This window comes from Enhydra lutris, unplaced genomic scaffold (assembly GCF_002288905.1).
Source record: "Enhydra lutris kenyoni isolate GAN:26980312 unplaced genomic scaffold, ASM228890v2 scaffoldscaffold119, whole genome shotgun sequence".
NCBI lineage: Eukaryota > Metazoa > Chordata > Mammalia > Carnivora > Mustelidae > Enhydra > Enhydra lutris.
In genome coordinates this window covers 482,386-503,057 of record NW_019154203.1, presented here as the reverse complement: position 1 = coordinate 503,057, position 20,672 = coordinate 482,386, and positions in this window count along the sequence as shown.

The following is a 20,672-nucleotide window of genomic DNA, read 5'->3' as shown; positions in this document are numbered from 1 at the left end:
GTTTGCTCTGGTGGCACAAACGTCCCCCTTCCCAGGCACTCACCTAGAAAAGGAGTGACTGGCAGTGAGTGGGGTGGGGGGGGGGGGGGAGAGCAGATGAGTGGGGGTTGGGGAGAAAGAGGAACCCTAAAGAAGAGATAAAGGGCTGATACCCGAGATCTATAAAGAACTCAAACTCCACACCCAAAAAGTCAAAAAGTGGGCAGAAGACACCAACAGACACTTCTCCAAAGAAGACATACAAATAGCTAAAAGACACATGAGAAAATGTCCAACATCATTAGCTGTTAGGGAAATTCACATCAAAACCACATTGGGATACCACCTTACACCAGTTAGAATGGCAAAAATTGACAAAGCAAGAAACAACAGGAGAGATTGTGGAGAAAGGGGAACCCTCTTACCCACCCTGTTGGTGGGAATGCAAGGTGGTACAGACACTTTGAAAAAGAGTGTGGAGGTTCCTTAAAAAGGTAAAATTGGGCTACCCTATGACTCAGCAATTGCACTACTGGGTATATACCCCAAAAGATACAGATGTGAAAAAAGGGGGCACATGCACTCCAATGTTAATTGCAATCATGTCCACAAGAGCCAAACTGGAAGGAGCAGGATTGCACTTCAACAGATGAATGGATAAAGATGTGGTCCATATATACAATGGAAAATCACTCAGCCATCATCAGAAAGGATGAATACCCCTTTTGCATCAACATGGATGGGACAGGAGGAAATTATACTGAGTGAAATAAGTCAAGCAGAGAAAAGTCAATTATATGGTTTCACTAATTTGAAGAACATAAGGAATAGCATGGAGGACATTAGTAGAAGGAAGGGAAAAATGAAGGGGGGAAATCAGTGGGGGAGACGTACCGTGAGAGACTGTGGACTCCGAGAAACAGAGTTTTAGAGGGGAGAGGCCTGAGGGGAGGAGTGAGCCCGGTGATGGGTATTAAGGAGGGCACGGATTGCGTGGAGCACTGGGTGTTACACACAAACAATGAATCATGTAACAGCACATCAAAAACTAATGAAGCACTGTATGGTGACTAACACAGCATAATTTAAAAAAAAAAAAAAAAGCTATCTTCACCTAGAAGTCATTTTCTATAGAGATACATCCTTGCTGCTGCGGCAGCATCCTCCCAGAGGTTACCACGTCGCTCAGGATGGCTCCTGAGTCTGCAGGTGGCAAGGATGAGAAGAGAGCACTTCCACTGAGGACTCACCCCCAACTCGTTCTCTGAAGCCCAACTGACAGCTTCCCTCCTGCTAGTGTTTCCACTGTGCCTTACATGGTGTTTGAAACACTCTAGGATTAATGGGTCTGTTTCTCCCACCATTCTGGGAGCTCCTGGAGGGAAGGCAAGGCCCAGACCCAAATCCTCTGTCCCTACTTCTAGTCAGGGTCCTGCACAGTCAGGGCTCAGAAGGAGGGAGGACAGGAGCAGCATTTGGAGCCCCACTGCATATGAACTCTATTCCCTTTGCACTACATAAATCTCATTGGTAAAGGTGTTAACCTATGAAAGTGAGGTCTGGGGCCCAGGTCCATGGTCACCGGGGGCCTGAAGAAGCAGACACTGATCATGCTTCTCAGAAGTCCTGAAATTGTGGTGATGGGAGAAGAGGGATATCAAGGCAGATAGGTCCTCTGCCCCTGGGGCACTCTTAGGAAAGAGAAGGGAGCAGTTCTATGGGAGACATTTCACAAAGTTCCTGTTGGACACGTGGGAAGCAGACCTCTCAAAAAATAGGCCTGGTCTAGGCATATCAGTTTGGCAGAGCTGGGATTTGCACCAAGTCTGAACCTACAGCTCTGTGAGGCATGATGGAAGGGGACCGAAGTAATCAGCCTGCACCCAGAGAATATTTCATGGTGGGGGCTCATTATTGATCTCTGCCACTGGCAGGTGGGAACTCAGCAATGCTACAACCAGATTGGCCTTGGTAGGTAGAAGTCTATATTGCAGAACTTGTGCATAACCTATTCATGCCTGTATTCATTATTGTTGAGTAACTAATTACTCCAAAAACTTAGGGGCTTAAAAACATATTTATCTCATAATTCCTGTAGGTCAGGAATCTGGGCACGACTTAGCTGGGTTTCAACTTTGGGGTCTCACAGGCTGCAGTCAAGGTGTTAGGTAAGGCTACAGTCATCTCAACACATAGTTGGGGAAGGATCTGCTTCCAAGCTCACTCACACGAGTGTGGGCAGAATTCAATTCCTTGAGGGTTGTTGGCCTAGGGCCTCGGTTCCTCACTGGCTGTTGGTTGTCCTGAGTTCCTTGTCATGTGGGCCTCTCCACAGGGCAGCTCATAACATGGCCACTTGCTTCACCAGCCCAGTCAAGTGAGATGAGACCGAGAGAGAGAGAGAGAATTGCATGAGTGCAAGATGGAAGTCAGTCTTCTTGACCCAATCTCTGAAGTGACATCCCACCACTTTTGCAACATTCTCCTCAGTAGGAGTAAGTCACTAGGTTCAGGTCACACTCAAGGGAAGGGGATGACAAAAGGGCATCAATACCAGGAGGTGAAGATCATTGGTGCCATCTTGGCAACTGACTAGTTAATTAATAATTTACATCCCTTCCACTTGCAGAATACATTTACCCATTCCCACTCCATTTAGGCATTATCTCAAAGTCCACAATCTCATCTAAATCAGGACCAGGTGTGAACGTGGCCCCTTGGGTGTATTCCTGAAGTATGGCTCCTTAAGTACTATTTTTCTCCACCTGTAGATCTGTCAAACTTACAAGTCATCTGTCCCCAACACACCCACTATGCAAAGATGGAACAGGCACAGGATAACCACTACAGACATTCCAGTTCAAAAAGGGGGAAAGTGGGAGACACAAAGGAGTCGCTGGTCTATAGCAAGTCTGAAATCTAGCCGGGCAAATGGAAGTTCCTTGATTAGGTCATACACAACTGCAAGGGACATTGGAAAATGTAGTCTGAATTTGTTCTGAAAAGGAAGAGGAAACAGGCTTAACGACCACCTAGCTAGTCTCTGCCACACCTCATAATGTATTTCTCAACACCCTTGTGAAAGGACTGTCCACGTGGCCAGAAGGTGAGTTAAATGGATTACACCTGGCATTTAGTGATTCCTCCCTCTACATTGTATATCTGGCATCTTAACCTCATTTAACACAGACTGCTATTGAGTACAGGTTTCAGTCGATCAATAGAACAAATCTCACAAATGCTCCTCCTGCTTCGACTAACACGGTACATCCAGGATTGCTGATAAGTGCATCTATATTGAAAAGCTTGACTCTACCAATCAAAAAAGCTCCCCAAAAGTAAAAGTCCAGGGCCAGAGGACTTCACAGGCAAATTCTACAAAAGAAGAATTAATACCTATTCTTCTCAAATTGTTCCCAAAAATAGAAGAGGAAAGAAAGCTTCCAAATTCATTCTCTGAGGCCAGTATCACCCTGTTACCAAAACCGGATAAGGACACCACAAAAGAAGAGAACCACAGGCCAATATCTCTCGTGAGTATAGTTGCAAAAATCCTCAACAAAATATTAGTAAACCCAATCCAAATATACATTAAAAAAAATTCACCAAGATCAAATGGGATTTATTCCCAGAAGGCAAAGGTGTTTCAATATTCACAAATCAATCAACATGATACAACCACATTAATAAAAGAAAGGATAAGAACCATATGATCATTTCAATAGATGCAGAAAAAGCATTTGACAAAGTACAGCAGCCACTCATGAAGGTGGCTCTGCAAAGGTGGTCTAGAGGGAACATATCTCAACATAATAAAGGCTTTATATGAAAAATCCATAGCCAACGTCATACTCAATGATGAAAGCCTAAGCGTTTTCCCCCTAAGATCAGGAACAAGACAAGGATGTCCACTCTCACCACCTTTATTCAACATAGTACTGGAAGTCCTAGCCACAGCCATTAAACAACATAAAAAAATAAAAGGCAGCCAAACTGCTAAGGAATAAGTAAAACTTTCACTATTTGCAGAAGACATGATACTATATAGAGAAAACCCTAAAAGACTCCACCAAGTAACTACTAGAACTGATAAATGAATTCACTAAAATTGTGAAATGCAAAATCGATGTCCAGAAATCTGTTGCATTTACATGCACTAATAATGAAGCAGCAAAAATTGAAATTAAGAAAATCCCATGTATAATTGCACCAAAACAATAAAATACCTAGGAATAAACTTAACCAAAGAGGTGAAAGACCTGTGCTCTGAAAAGTATAAAACAGTGATGAAAGAAATTCAGGACAATGCAAAGAAATGGAAAGACATTCTGTGCTCATGGGTTGGAAAAACAAATATTGTTAAAATGTCTATACTACCTAAAGCAATCTTGCAGATTTAATGTGATCCCTATCAAAATACCTACAGCATTTTTCACAGAACTAAAACAATCTTAAAATTTGTATGGAACCACAAAAGACCTCAAATAGGCAAAACAATCTTGAAAAAGAAAAACCAAACTGGAGGCATCACAATTTCAGAATTCAAGTTATATTACAAAGCAGTAGTTACTAAAACAGTATGATACTAGCATAAAAATAGACACATAGATCAATGGAATAGGAGAGGAAACCCACAAATAAACCCATGATTATATGGATAATTCATCTGTGACAAAGGAGGAATGGCTATCCAGTGGGGAAAATTGTCTTCAACAAATGGTGTTGGGAAAATTAGACGGTTATCTATAAAAAAATGAAATCACTTTCTTAAACCATACACAATAATAAACTCAAAATGGATTAAAGACCTAAATGTGAGAAAGGAAACCATAAAATCCTGGAAGACAGCACAGGGAGTAATTTCTGTAACATCAGTAGGAGCACCATTTTTCTAGATACGTCTTCTAGGGTAAGGGAAATAAAAGCAAAACCAAGCTATTGAGACTATAGCTTGGTTTGGTATAGTGGGTTGGCTCAGTGGGTTAAAGCCTCTGCTTTTGGCTCAGGTCATAATCTCAGGGTCCTAGGATCAAGACTCACATCGGGCTCTCTGCTCAGCGGGGAGCCTGCCTCCCTGCCCCCCCACCCCGCCACCTGCTTCTCTGCCTACTTGTGATCTCTGTCTGTCAAATAAATAAAATCTTAAAAAAAAAAGACATCACGAGAAAAGAAAATTATAGGCCAATTTCTCTTATGAATATAGACACTAAAATCCTCTACAAAATACTAGCAAAACCAACCCAACAGTGTATTAAAAAGATTATACACTATGATCAGTGGGATTTATCCCAGGAATGCAAGACTGATTCAACATCAGAAAACTGATTAAGGTTATACATTACAATAATAGAACAAAGGGAAAGCCTACATGATCATCTCAACTGATGCATAAAAGGCTAATAAATTCAGCAAAGTTGCACTGCACAAGATCAACACATAAAAATCAGTTGTGCTTTTATACATTAGCAATGAACAATACAAAAATGAAATTAAGAAAGCAATTCCATTTACAATAGCATCTAAAAGAAATACCTAAAAATAAATGTAACCAAGGAGGCCAAAGACTTGTATATGGAAGACTTGTATAAGACTTGTACACAAAGACTTGTATACTGGAAAACATTGTTGAAAGAACTTAAGCGAGACATTCTATGTTCATGGATTGGAAGGCTGTATATTGTTAAGATGTCAGTACTACCCAAAGTAATGTGCAGATTCAACACAATTGCTATCAAAAGTCTAACAGCCTTTTTGCAGAAACATGGAAATGCCGATCTTAAAATTCATATGGAACTTTAATACAATTTTAATAAATTTTATTATTTTAATAAATTAATAAAAAATAAAATAAAATTTTAAATAAAATTTTAATAATTTTTAAAAGATTTTATTTATTTATTTGACAGACAAAGATCACAAGTAGGCAGAGTGGCAGGCAGAAAGAGAGAGGGGGAAGCAGGCTCCCCACCAAGCAGGGAGCCCGATGTGGGGCTCCATCCCAGGACCCTGGGATCATGACCTGAGCTGAAGGCAGAGGCTTTAACCCACTGAGCCACCCAGGCGCCCGTGCTTGACTTATTTCACTCAGCATAGTCTCTTCCAGTCCCATCCATGTTGATACAAAAGTTGGGTATTCATCCTTTCTGATGGAGGCATAATAGTCCATAGTGTATATGGACCACATCTTCCTTATCCAGGATCTATAAAGAACTCCTCAAACTCAACACACACAAAACAGACAATCATATAAAAAATTGGCAGAAGATATGAACAGACACTTCTCCAATGAAGACATACAAATGGCTATCACACATGAAAAAACGTTCATCATCAATAGCCATCAGGGAGATTCAAATTAAAACCACACCAGTTAGAATGGCCAAAATTAGCAAGACAGGAAACAACATGTGTTGGAGGGGATGTGGAGAAAGGGGAACCCTCTTACACTGTTGGTGGGAATGCAAGTTGGTGCAGCCACTTTGGAAAACAGTGTGGAGATTCCTCAAGAAATTAAAAATAGAGCTTCCCTATGACCCTGCAATTGCACTACTGGGTATTTACCCCAAAGATACAGATGTAGTGAAAAGAAGGGCCATCTGTACCCCAATGTTTATAGCAGCAATGGCCACAGTCGCCAAACTGTGGAAAGAACCAAGATGCCCTTCAACGGACAAATGGATAAGGTAGACGTGGTCCATATACACAATGGAGTATTATGCCTCCATCAGAAAGGATGAATCCCCAACTTTTGTAGCAACATGGATGGAACTGGAAGAGATTATGCTGAGTGAAATAAGTCAAGCAGAGAGAGTCAATTATCATATGGTTTCACTTATTTGTGGAGCATAACAAATAGCATGGAGGACAAGGGGAGATGGAAAGGAGAAGGTAGTTGAGGGAAATTGGAAGGGGAGGTGAACCATGAGAGACTATGGACTCTGAAAAACAATCTGACGGTTTTGAAGGGGCGGGGGGGTGGGAGGTTGGGGGAACCAGGTGGTGGGTATTGGAGAGGGCACGGATTGCATGGAGCACTGGGTGTGGTGCAAAAATAATGAATACTGTTACGCTGAAAAATAAAAAAAAAAAATTAAAAAAAAAAGAAAAAAGTTAGAGAGGGAGACAAAAAGAAAGAGACTCAACTATAGGAAACAAACTAGGGGTTGCGGGAGGGGGGGGGGGGGGATGGGGTAACTGGTAGGGGGATGGGGTGACTGGGGACGGGCATTAAGAAGGACACTTGTTGGAATGAGCACTGGGTGTTATATGCAACCATGAATAACTGAACTCTACCTCTTTTTAAAAAAATATATTTATTTATTTATTTATTTGTCAAAGAGATAGAACATAAGTGGGGGAGCGGCAGGCAGAGGGAGGAGCAGGCAGAGGGGGAAGCAAGCTCCCAGCTGAGCAGGGAGCCCAGTGCGGGACTCGATTCCAGGAGCGTGAGATCATGACCTGAGCTGAAGGCAGATGTTTAACCGACTAAGCCACCCAGGTGGCCCTGAACTCTACCTCTGAAACCGATCATACACTATATATTAACTAACTGAATTAAAATAAAGTAAGTTTTAAAAAAGAGGAACAAATAAATCTTTAAATAAATAAACATATATATCATTATGACAAAAAAGAAAATACAGTAGTAGAGAAGATAGTAAATCTTTAATTTATACAAATATCTAAGTATTTTCATTCTTTTTTAAAAAAATATTTTATTTATCTATTTGACAGAGAGAAAGAGATCACGAGTAGGCAGAGAGGCAGGCAGAGAGAGAGAGGGAAGCAGGCTCCCCACTGAGCAGAGAGCCAGACTCAGGGCTGGATCCCAGGACCCTGAGACCATGACCTGAGCCGAAGGCAGAGGCTTAACCCACTGAGCCACCCAGGCGCCCTGTATTTTCAGATTCTTAATGATATAATCTAGCCTCTTCTGTGAATATGCATTTTACATAAGGTTTTATGCTCTAATATGGACACAATTCCTGATCAGGACTTTTTGCTAATGACCTTTAAATCTTGATTGTTGCTATTAATGAGAAAAGCTTTTTTTTTTTTTTTCTCAAGTAGGTGCAGGTACTTGGAAATGGAAAAGCAGACTTTCTCTATTAGCCAGAATTTCTATTTCGTTCTTTTTTTTTAAAGACATTGATGCCTGTTTTTATTTATTTTTTTAAAGATTTTATTTATTTATTTATTTGACAGAGAGAGATCACAAGCAGGCAGAGAGGCAGACAGAGAGAGAGAGAGAGAAAGAGAGAGGGATGCAGGCTCCCTGCTGAGCAGAGAGCCCAATGCGGAACTCGATCCCAGGACCCTGGGATCATGACCTGAGCCGAAGGCAGAGACTTAACCCACAGAGCCACCCAGGCACCTATCTATTTCATTCTTGAAATCATTTCAATCCAGTTGAACCTTTTAATAGTTTTTAAATAATGGTTCCTTTCTTCAACTTATCCACAAATGTTACCCTACTTCTTTTAATTTTTTTCTTTTTGATTTGAATTATAATAGCTATACTACCAAGGTATGATTTTTTATTTTTTATTTTTTTTAAAGATTTTATTTATTTATTTGACAGACAGATCACAAGTAGGCAGAGAGGCAGGCAGAGAGAGAGAGGAAGGGAAGCAGGCTCCCTGCTGAGCACAGAGCCCGATGTGGGGCTCGATCCCAGGACCCTGAGATCATGACCTGAGCCGAAGGCAGAGGCTTAACCCACTGAGCCACCCAGGTGCCCCAAGGTATGATTTTTTTAAAGCTCACTTTTCCAAAGTTGAATTTTTGCTTTGAACCCTCTAATCTTTGTCAGTGCACATTAATCTATTTTCACGTGGTCCTTCCAAATTTCTATAAATTATATTCAAGGACCCAAAGAAGTCAGCTAATCTTTTTTCAACAAATCTACCAGGTGAGAATGGTTTGTGGCAAAAAACTCAATTTGGTTTTTTGCTTACAAACTTTGGAAAATATTATTCCTTTGGATCAGCTTACACACTTATGAAACAGCAAAGAAGGATGTTCTGATCTTTTGTCTTAAAGATGAAAACAGGTGGGACGTTAGTGTCTTATATTTTAATTAGAGTCATCATGCCAACAGTACAAAATTTCCGATGGAAATCAGATCAAAAGGCATACTCTTACAACAGATAAGGGTTTGTCTGTATAAAACAATAAATAAAACAATGTATTACTAGAATCTCGGGATTTTTATAACAAACTCTAGATGCAAAGCCTTTATATCTTATCACTGTGTCTCACTACACAAATTTCTTTGTTTCAAAATATTCATAAAAATGCAATGTATGATCCTTGATTGGGTCCATTGGCTATAAATTATAGGACATTATCAGGAAAATTGGTGAAATTTGAATGAAATATGAGGATTATCTTGTAGTGGTATATTAACATTGATGGTTGTATCATGATTATGTAAGAGAATGTCCTTATTTGTAGAAAAGCCCACTAAAATATTCAGAAGAGATGGGTCTGCAACTTGCTTTCAAGTGTTTCAGGAAAATAAGTTCTCTATACTGTTCTTGCAACTTCTCTTTAACTTTGTGACTGTTCCAAAATAAAAGATAATCATGGGGCGCCTGGGTGGCTCAGTCATTAAGCGTCTGCTTTTGGCTCAGGTGGATTGAGTCCAGTGTTGGGCTGCCTGATCAGAAGCTTGAAGCCTGCTTCTCCCTCTCCCACTCCCCCTGCTTGTGTTCCCTCTCTTGCTGTCTCTGTCTCTGTCAAATAAATAAATAAAATCTTAAGAAAAGATAATTCATGAAATATTTGCTTGGATATTTTAACTTGGAATCATTTGCTTGGCATTGTTGCTTCTCTCAATAATTCTCCATGAAAATCAGACATTTAAGCTGAGAAAGAAGGGCTTGTTAGGCACCCAAATCCAAACGTGTGCTGATCCCCATGACTTATCATTCATGGACCTGGAGTTGGTCTTGAAAATATGATGCCATTGCAGCTTTACTCCAAAAGTTGTCCATTATGATACTGTGATGGTTAATTCTATGTGTCAACTTTGCCGGACCATGGGTTGCCCAGATATTTGGTCAAATATTATTCTTGGGGTCATTTGGCTGAAATTAACATTTAAACCAGTAGATCAGGGAAAGCAGATTGATCCGAATGTGTGTGGGCCTCAGCCAGTCAATTGAAGGCCTGAATAGAAGAAAAAAGCTGACTTTCCCCAGAATAAAGTAGAATTCTTTCTGCCTGACTCTCTTTGAACTGAGATAGCAGCGTTTTCCTGGCTTCAGACTCAAACGAAACAATGACTCTTCCTGGTTGTGATGGCCTTTGGACTAGAACTACACCGTCAATTCTCCTGGGTCTCCCACTTTCCAAGTCATCCTGCAGGTCTTCGGGCTTGTCCACCTCTATAATCGTATAAACCAATTCCTTATAATAAATCTCATTATCTCTATATTTGCATCCTATCGATTGTCTTTCCCTGGAGAACCCTGACCAATACAGATTTGGGTACTGAAAGTGGTTCTAGAGGAACAGAATTTTAAGGATGAGTTTTCTGAATTGGTTCTGGGATTTCTGGAACTGGATCTCTAATCTGATTACATTTAAAAACACTAAGGACTCTATTCCAGGAATAGAGAACTGATAGTCCACGGCAGGGACTTAAGGAGATACAAAAAATACTACCATGTAATACTCCTAATCAACCACTTAAAAGAAGAAAGGATCTGGGTGATCTTATATTTACTTTTGAACAAATTAACAAATGTAATGAGATTGGCTGATTGTTCCTAATGTTACTGGACAAAGTTAGCCAGGGATGGGGCTGGGGACGGGGACTGGAAGATGAGCCCAAGGATTTGAATTCCCAGTGCAAGAGCCATATAAATGACTTGAAAGCTTCTATGTCTGCCCTGGAGACCCTTATCTTCTGTAGCCACATGGCCGAGATGGCTGAAAATCAAACACAGAATCTCACTCTACAGCTGGCTGAATTATAACACAAGTTGAACTTGCCGCTCACAGGGTGTCTACCGTTAAAGTGAAAGCATTGATGGGGGAAGGAATATGATCCTGAGAGTTGGAATGGTGAGGCCAGGTCTCCTTGAGGAACACTGAGGAACACACAGATTTACAATGCTAATCTTTCTCTTAACCTTCCCCCAAAGGGACCTCCAGCCTTTCCCCAGGATAACAGCATTGGGTAAAAGGAAATGATCAGATCTTTGCAGGAAATCCTGGACTCTAGCTCTGAACTGACCCTGACTCCAGGAGATCCAAAATGTCACTGTGATATTTATCTAGCAGGTGACATACCACAATCACCTGAACCTCACTGTGGACCTCCAGTCTGAGCAGGGGATTCTGGAAGCCAGGTGATCCATGGAGTTCTAGCTCAGTTCCATCTCACAATGTCCCTGGTGGGTCCCCAAATCCATCTTGTGGTTATTTCCTTAGTCTGGAATTCATAATTGCAATCTATATACTCAGCCGCTAAGTACATAATCGGAATGCACATACTCATATTGTTTCCCTAACCTGTGCAGTGAGGGCTGTTATGGTGAGAAAGGCCAGATGGATGCCACTAGAGCTGCACCTACTGAAGAATATAGTAAATAGTAAATCTAAAGCCGTACTGCCTCCCTAGAAGGATGGCAGAGATCAACGCCACCATCAAGGACTGGAAAGATGCAAGGGTAGTGGTTCCCGCCACATCCCCACTCAATTCTCTTATTTGGCTTATACAGAAGACAGATGGGTCTTGGAGAATGACTGTGGATTATAGTAAGCTTAACCAGATGGTGACTCCAGTTGCAGCTGCTGTACCAGATGCAGACTCATTGCTTGAGCAAATTAACACATCCCCTGGTTTCCCCTGGTACCTGGTATGCAACTGTTGATCAGCAAACTTCTTCCCCCTCCCATACCTGCTAATAAGGGCCACCCAAAGTGGTTTGCCTTCAGCTCACAAAGCCAGCAACACATCTTCGCTGTCCAACCTTAGGGGTATATCATCTCTCCAGCCCAATGTCCTAATTTAGTTCACATGTATCTTTATCACCTTTCCCTTCCATGAGGTCTCCCACTGCTTCATTACATTGATGACGTTTTGCTGACTGGGATCTAGTGAGTGAGAAGTAGCAAGCCCTCTCTAGATGTATTGGTAAGACATCTGGCATCAGAAAGTGGGTAATGAATCCAACAAAAATTCAGGGACTTTCTACCTCAGTGAAATTTGGGGGGATCTGGTTGTATGGGGGTGTCTTAAGATATCCCTTCTGAGGGGAAGGATAAGTTGTTGCAGCTGGCCCCTCTTAGAGAACTAAAAATGGGGCACAATGCTTCGTGGGCCTCTTTGGCTTTTGGAGGCAACATATTCTTTATTTCGGTGTATTACCCTGCCTCCTTCCTCTAGCGCCCTTAAAAAAGTTGCTAGTTTGGAGTGGGGCTCGGAACAAGAGAAGGTTCTGCAACTGATGTAGGCTTCCATGCGATCTGCTCTGCCGCTTGGGCCAAATGACCCTACAAATCCAATGGGACTTGGGGTGTCAGAGGCAGACGGGGATGCCATCTGGAGCTTTCAGCAGGCTCCCAGAGATGAAGTGCGGTGTGAGCCTTTAGGATTTTGGAACAAAGTCCTGCCATCCTCTGGGGGCAACTACTCTCCTTTGGAGAAACAGCTCTTGGCCTGCTACTGGACCTCAGCAGAGACTGAAAGCTTAACTATGGGCCACCAAGTCACCATGTGATGTGAGCTACCCATCATGAACCAGGTGTTATCTGACCCACTATGCCATAAAGTTGGCAGCACACAGCATCATTCCGACACTCCATGGAAACAGTGTTTACGTGTATGTGATGGGGCCCGGACAAGCCCTGAGGGCACAAGTAAGTTATATGAAGAAGTAGCCCCAGTGTCCGTGCTCCTCACTCCTGCTACACTGCCTTCGCTCTCCCAGCCCACCCTTAGAGCCTCATGCGGTATTCCTTACAATCAGCTGACAGAGGGAGAGAAGACTCAGTCCTGGTTTACAGATGGTTCTCCACAACAGGCAGCAGCATGCACGAGAGCTTGGGACATCCCTGAAGGCAGTGGTGAAAAGACATCTTCCCCGTGGGGAGAAGTTAAGGTAGTGCACCTCATAATTCACTTCGATGGGAAGGAGAAATGTCCAGCTGTGTGCTTATCTGTCAGTTCATAGACTGTGGCCAATCGTTTGGCTGGATGGTCAAGAGACTTAGAAGAAACATGATTGGAGAACTGGTGACAAGGACGTTTTGGGAAGACATATGTGAACAGATCTCTCTGAATGGGCAAACCATGTAGAAGATATTTGTGTTTCATGTGAATGGTCACTAAAGGATGACCTCGACAGAGGAGAGTTTTAATAGTCAAGTGGATAAGATGACCTGTTCCATGGCTCTCCGACTCCTTCACCTTGTCACCCAAAGGGCTCAGGAACAAAATGGCCATTGTAGCAAGGATGGAGGTTGTGCACAGCATGGATTTCTCTTCATCAAGGCCAACCTGGTTCTGGCCACTGCTGAGTACCCAACCTGCAAGCAGTAGACACCAACACTGAGTCCCCCGTGTGGCACCATTCCCCAGCATGATCAGCCAGCAACCTGGCGGAGGGTTGATTACATTGGTTCCCTTCCATTATGAAAGGGGCAAGATTCTGTTGTTATTGGAAAAGACACTTACTCTGGATACAGTGTTGCCTTCCCTGTAGTTAATGCTTCTGCCAAAACCACCATCTGTGGACTTACAGCATGCCTTACCCACTATCACACTATTTTACATAGCATTGGTTCCGTCAAAGAACTCACCAAAAATGCAGCAATGGGCCCATGCTCACGGAATTCCCTACCATCAGAAAGCAGCTGGCTTCATGGACTAATGGAATGGCCTTTTGAAGGCTCAGTTATGGGGCCAGTTAAGTGGCACTAGTTGCAGGGCTGGAGGAAGGTTCTCCAGAAGGCTGTATGTGCTCTGAATCAGCATCCGCCCATGTGCTATTTCTCCCATTGCCAAAATCCATGGGTCCAGGAATCAAGGACTGGAAATAAAGTGGCACCTCTCACTGTTACACCCAGTGACCCATTCACAAAAGTGTTTGCTTCCTATTCCAACAACCTTATCCTCCGCTGGCCTAGAGGCCTTAGTTCCAAAGGCAGGAAGGCTTCCACCAGGAGACACAATGAGTCCATTGAACTGGAAGCTGAGTCTGCCACTCCGACACTCTGGGCTGCCCAGGCCTCTGATTCAACAGGCAAAGAAGACAGTTACTGTGCTGGCTGTGTGATCGATCCTGACTACCCAGGGGAAATTGGACTGCTCCCCCACATTGGTAGTAGGGAATAGTCTGTCTGCGTATGGATGACCCTTTCTGGCATCTCTTAGCGTTACTGTGCCCTGGGATTAAGGTCAGTGGAAAACAGCAATTTGATCCAGGCAGGACTATTAATGGCCCAGACCCTTCAGGAATGAAGGTTTGAGTTACCCCACCAGTAAAGGAGCACAACCAGCTGAGATGCTTGTTAAAGGCAAAGGAAATATAGAGTGGGTGGTGGAAGAAGGGGGCTATAAATATAACGATGACCATGTTACTATTTACAGAAAGGAGGACTATAATTGTCATGACTATTTTCTCCTTATTTTGATATGAATATATGTGGGTGTGTACTGTTTATCCCATAGCCTCTATCTATCTATTTATCATCTATCTATTATCTATCTATATCTTTGTTTTTGCCCTCTTTTATCCCCTTACCATGTAACATAAGATGCATTGGCTTTGTATCAAGGTATTTCAGTATGGTTAATTTTACACCAGAGGATTTAAGTTATGAAATATCAAAAAGAAAAGTTAACATCTCTCAAGGATTTTATCTTCCATTCTGGGGAAGTGGATAGTGCATTTTTGGTTGTATGCCAGATAACTGTATCATCTTAGGTGGAAGCTTGACCTCATTATTGTCTTCATTTGGTGATTAAAGTCTGGTTTAAGGAGATGTGTATAAGTGTCAAGTTGATGGGGGTAAACTTGTAATGGTTAACTCAATGTGTCAACTTTATTGGGCCACAGAGTGTCGGTTATTTGGCCAAACATTATTCTGAGTGTTTCCATTAGGGTGCTTTGGGATGGTATTGACATTTATATTAGTAGTCTGAGAAAAGCTGGTTGCTCTCCCTGATGTGGGTTGGACTCATCCAAATCCACTGAAGGCCTGTATAGAACAAAAAGACAGACCTTCCCCAGGGTAAGGGAGGATTCTTTCTGCCTGACTGCCTTTGAACTGGGACATCACCTTATTCCTGCCTTTTGAATCCTTTCCAGATTCAAAATGAAGTAGCAGCTCTTTGTGGGTCTTGAGCCTGCCAGCCTTTGGGCTGGAAATACACCATCAGTTCTCCTGGTTCTTCTTGCTGGCTTATTCCACAGATCTGGGGGTTCTCAGCCTACCTGATTTGCCTGCACCAATTCCTTATAATAAATCTATCCCTCCTTTTTTTCTCTCCCTTTCTCTCTCTCTCCCTCCCTCTCCATATACATGGATATAGGTTCTGTCTCTCTGGAGAACTCTAATACGGATTTAGAAATAAATATTTGTATAAATTACACCTATTTATATGTTAGGTTCTCAAAAATGGTTTTTATTATCAGGATGCATTTAGAATGCTTTAAAATAAATTTCATTGAAAATTTAAAAACTCCACATGTGGTAAATGAAATATTAATTGTTGATTAATTTCCTAATTGAAAACTCTAAAAATTCTAAATATTCAAAATAAAGGTTACTTATACTCATGTATGAATATATTTTCAGTAACAGATTTTTTCTGAAGCTGCAAGGGGTTATAATCAGCGCACTCTAATGAATTGACCTAATTAAATAATTCCGATATTACGTTTTCATATTTTTAGAGGAAATAATTCAGAATGAATTTCTATCAAAAATCAGCATGCGGCTAGTTGCTAACATCAAAATCCAATAATACAGAAAGACGGGGAAGAAAGAGAAATTGGGGAGAGAGAATTACAAAGAGAAAGTAGAGAGAGAAGAAAAAAGGATGAAGGAAGGAAGGCAGGAGGCTGGCAGGCAAGAAGGGAGGGAGAGAAGGAGAAATGGTGGGAGGGAAGGAGGAAGCAGAAAAAAAATGGGGGAAATAACAACTGAGAAAATAAGCAAAATCAACTGTGCTCCTTTTAGCAGCACCGATCAGTAGATGCCCATGACTCTGATAACAAAGATGTAACTTACATAACTTCTGTGTTACATGAAAAAAAATGGTAAAAAGAACAGAGTGAATCTAACACAATATTTAAAAAAATTTTTTTTAAAGATTTTATTTATTTATTTGACGGGGGTTGGGGGGGACAAGCAAGGGGCGTGGGAGAGGGAGACACAGGCTTCCTATTGAGCAGGGAGCCGCCCGCGGGGCTCGATCCCAGAATTCTGGGATCGTGACCTGAGCCCAAGGCAGACGCTTAAAGACCGAGCCACCCAGGCGCCCCGCAATTTTATTTTATTTTGTTTTATTTATTTTTAAAAAGATTTTATTTATTTATTGGGCAGAGAGAGAGAGAGAGAGAGAGACAGTGAGAGCAGGAACACAAGCAGGGCAAGTGGGAGAGGGAAAGCAGGCTTCCTGCCAGAGCAGGGAACCCTACGTGGGGCTCGATCCCAGGATCCTGGGATCATGACCTGAGCCGAGGGCAGACACTTAACGACTGAGCCACCCAGGCGCCCCACAATTTTAAATGCCATACATATGCACACAAGACAGGAGCAAAGTGAAAATCAGATCAAGGGAAACAATTCCCAGAGGTCAGAGGAGTCCTACATGGTGCAGCCTGCACAGAGCTTCTCTCCGAAATTTAAGCCTTTCGTATCAGAGTAATAACCACTGGATCTAAAGAAGTTCACAGAGGGAACCACCGAATACTGTACCGTTGAAACATGGTTTCAAACTATTTTACTTATTTTCTTACAGATTTTATTTATTTATTTATTTATTTTACTTATTTTCTTACAGATTTTGTTTATTTATTTGAGAGACAGAGAGAGAGAGAGGGAGAGAGAGAGAGAGCACTAGCAGGGCAGAAGGAGAGGGAGAAGCAGGCTCCCTGAGGAGCAGGGAGCCTGATGTGGGGCTGGATCCCAGGATCCTGGCATCATGACCCAAGCCGAAGGCAGACGCTTAACCCACTGAGCCACCCAGGTGCCCCAGTTTCCAACTAATTCAAAACAGGTTAAAAAAAAGTTGTAAATGTTTGTTAGAGATATTTTTTAAAAATTTAGCATTATTTTAAAAATTACAGCTGTCAATAACCACCCCCCACTCCAGAAACGCTTTGCAGCACTGTAAGATACCTGAGTACATGGGTTGGAAAACTTCACTTTAATGACTGAGGGCTTGTATTTTTGCCCTTGGAGGCTTGGTGTTTTGCCTTTTCTTTTTGGGTTTAATGTTGTGATGAACACCCTCACATATGTCCCCTTATGTCTCTGTGTATTTCCCTGGGACTTACTACCCCACGGGCAGAACTGCTGGGTTATATACAACATGCATATTTCACTTGACAATGTACTGTCAGGCAGCCCTTCAGAACCGCTGCCCAACTCCATACTCCCCCCAGCCACACAGGTGCGTTTGTAGGTCCTCACATCCCCGCCATCACTTGTCATCATCCTGCTTTCTAATTTTGTCAATCTCAGAGATACGAAGTCATATCTCACTGTTATTTTAACATCCCAGATTTTCGGTGAACTTGAATACTCATCTTATGCTGTTGGCTTTTCAAATATTTCATCTTCAAACTGCTTATTCTACACTTTGCTCAATTTTATATTGCTGGTGGTATTCTCGTTGATTCATGCAAGGTGTTTATATATTCTGGATATTAAATCCCTTATTAGTTTCTTTAAAAAAAAGATTTTTATTTATTCATTTCACAGAGAGGTAGAGAGCACAAGCAGTGGGAACAGCAGAGGGAGGAGGAAGGAGGCTCTCCGCTGAGCAGGGATCCTGATGTGGACCCTGGCATCATGACCTGAGCCGAAGGCGGATTCTCAACAGGCTGAGCCACCTAGGTGTCCCCCTTTGTTGGTTTTGACATTACAAATATCCTCTTCCAATCTGTAGATGTCTTGCCATTGCCCATAATGTCTCTCATCAAGCATGAATCCTTAACTTTGATGCAATCAAATTAATCAACTCTTTACTATATAGGTTACAGACTTGAAGTTTCATCTCAGAAGTTATTCCAAGCCTTTTGGTCACAAAGATATCCTCCTACAATTTCTTCTATTAACATTAGAGTTTTATCTTCCACATTTAGGTCCTCTATCCAGAGTGCAGTTTCGTATGTGGTTGGAGGTGGGGATATGGTTTTATTTTTCTCCATGTCACTCACGAGCCAGAGTTTTCAAAACCATCAACTAAATAACTGTCCTTTCTCCATTGATCTCATATGCTAAGTTTCTTTATACACACAGGTCTCCATCTATGTTGTTCTATTGGTCTACTTTTCTGTTTTTGTGCCAAAGCTACACAGTGTATATGATTAAATTCAAAGAAACAAGAAAGAAATCATTATATAAGGCAGAAATAAATGAAATTGAGAACAAAAGACAATAGTCAAAATTAGCCCAACAAAATCTGGTCTCTGAAAAGACTAACAAAGGAGAACAGGGACACCTGGGTGGCTTGGTGGGTTAAGTGTCTGCCTTTGGCTCAGGTCATGATCCTGGGGTCCTCGGGTCTGGCTCCCTGCTCAGCGGGGAGCCTACTTCTCCTCCCGCGCCCCCTGCTTGTGTTTCTCTTTCCCTCTCTGTCAAATAAATTTTAAGAAGTCTTAAAAAAAAAAGGAGAACACATCTCTGACAAGAGTGATCAAGAAAAAAATGAGAAAATTTAAAAACTCAGATGCAGAATAAAAAGGGGGGCAGTAACTATGACAAAATAGATTTTTCCAAAAAGAAGCATGAATGATATGCCAATGAATTTGAAAACCTAGATGAAAAGGATACATTCTTAGAAAACCAGAACATGTTAAAATTGGCACAAAAAAGAGAGGTTTTTAGCAGTCCAATGAGTATTCGAGAAATAGAAATGGTAGTCAAAGAACTCTCCTTCTTCAAAACCCTAGTTGGTTTTGTAGGTGAGTTGTAGCAGACTTGTGGGTTTCTGATTTTAAGCATGACAAAAGAGTGAAACTTATCCATTTCACTTTTTGAGCCTACTGTAACTTAGATTGTAAAACCAGATAAGGAGAGCCCAAGAAAAGAAAATCCTAGGGTTATTACATTTATGAAACAAAAATCCCAAATAAAATGTTAGCTAACAGATATTAACAGTATATTCAAAAGCTGATGACCAGAGAGAGTTTACCTCGGAAATATAAAGATGTTATGGCTCAACATTAAAAGTCACCATATAAATGGTCTAAAGGATAAAAGTCATAAGATTAGCTCAACTGATGCAGAGCAAGCCTTTGAGATATTCCTTTTTTATGTTGAAGTGAGCACCTTAGCTTTATTTTTAAGAAGTAGGTGTGGAGGTGGGTTTCATTACTACTGAATTCCATTTCAGGATAGTAAAATGTACCTGGAGTCATGTGTGGAGACTTACTGCTCTCAGGTGATGCTGAGGCATACTGAGGACCAACATAACACTGTCAAGTTAGTGGGGCCTGGAAAGGGACAGTCCAAGCTGTCTGTTGCTGATGGTGGGTGAAGGCAGAATTTGGGGGAATTGGAGTGTCCTGAGACAGAAAAACAAAGTATTGGTCAGATCAACCTCAAAGAAGCCTGAACTGGATTCATGGAGAGGATGACAGCGGCTTTAGAACTCTAGCATAAAGGGGTGACATACTCACTGATACAGTATGGGTCCTGATCATGGTGGCAGACCTGTCTGCTCTTAGAAGCACATCTGCTAAGGCTCCTGGGTGGCTCAGTCATTGGGCATCTGCCTTCAGCTCAGGTCATGATCCCAGGGTTCTGGGATCGAGCCCTGCATCAGGCTCCCTGTTCAATGGGGAACCTGCTTCTTCTTCTCCCTCTGCCCCTGCTTGTGTTCCCTCTCTCACTGTATCTCTCTCTGTCAAATGAATAAATAAAATCTTAAAAAAAAAAAAGGAATACATCTGTCCAGGGGCTCCTGGTTGGCTCAGTCAGCTAAGCGTCTGCCTTTGGCTCAGGTCATGATCCCAGAGTCCTGGGATGGAGTCCCCTATTGGGCTCCCGGCTCTGCAGGGAACCTGCTTCTCCCTCTGCCTCTACCTCTGCCTCTACCGCCCCCCCCTCATGAATAAATAAGTAAATTTTTTTAAAAAATTAAAAAAAAACCACATCCGCCTGACTTTCTTACCAGAATAGGGCTATTGCATAGATTCTGAGTTGGCATTAAGATGCCCCATTTGAGGAGGACATTGATAACAGGATCTCTTCCCTCTTCTGCCAGTTTTGAAAGTGGGCCCTGGGAGAGAGGTGGCAACAGGTGCTGTGTAATTTTGACTTAAACGGGCGTGTCCTAAGCAGCTGCCATCCCTTGTTAAGGCCAGCTGTCCACCAGCTGACTCGGACTTCTGCAAGTGCCCAACCCAGAAAGTCAGCTATTGTGGGTCAGATCAAATTGTTACAGATGGCAGGGGGAGGTCCGGTTACCATTCGACTTGCCTACGGCTCATTACTCTGTT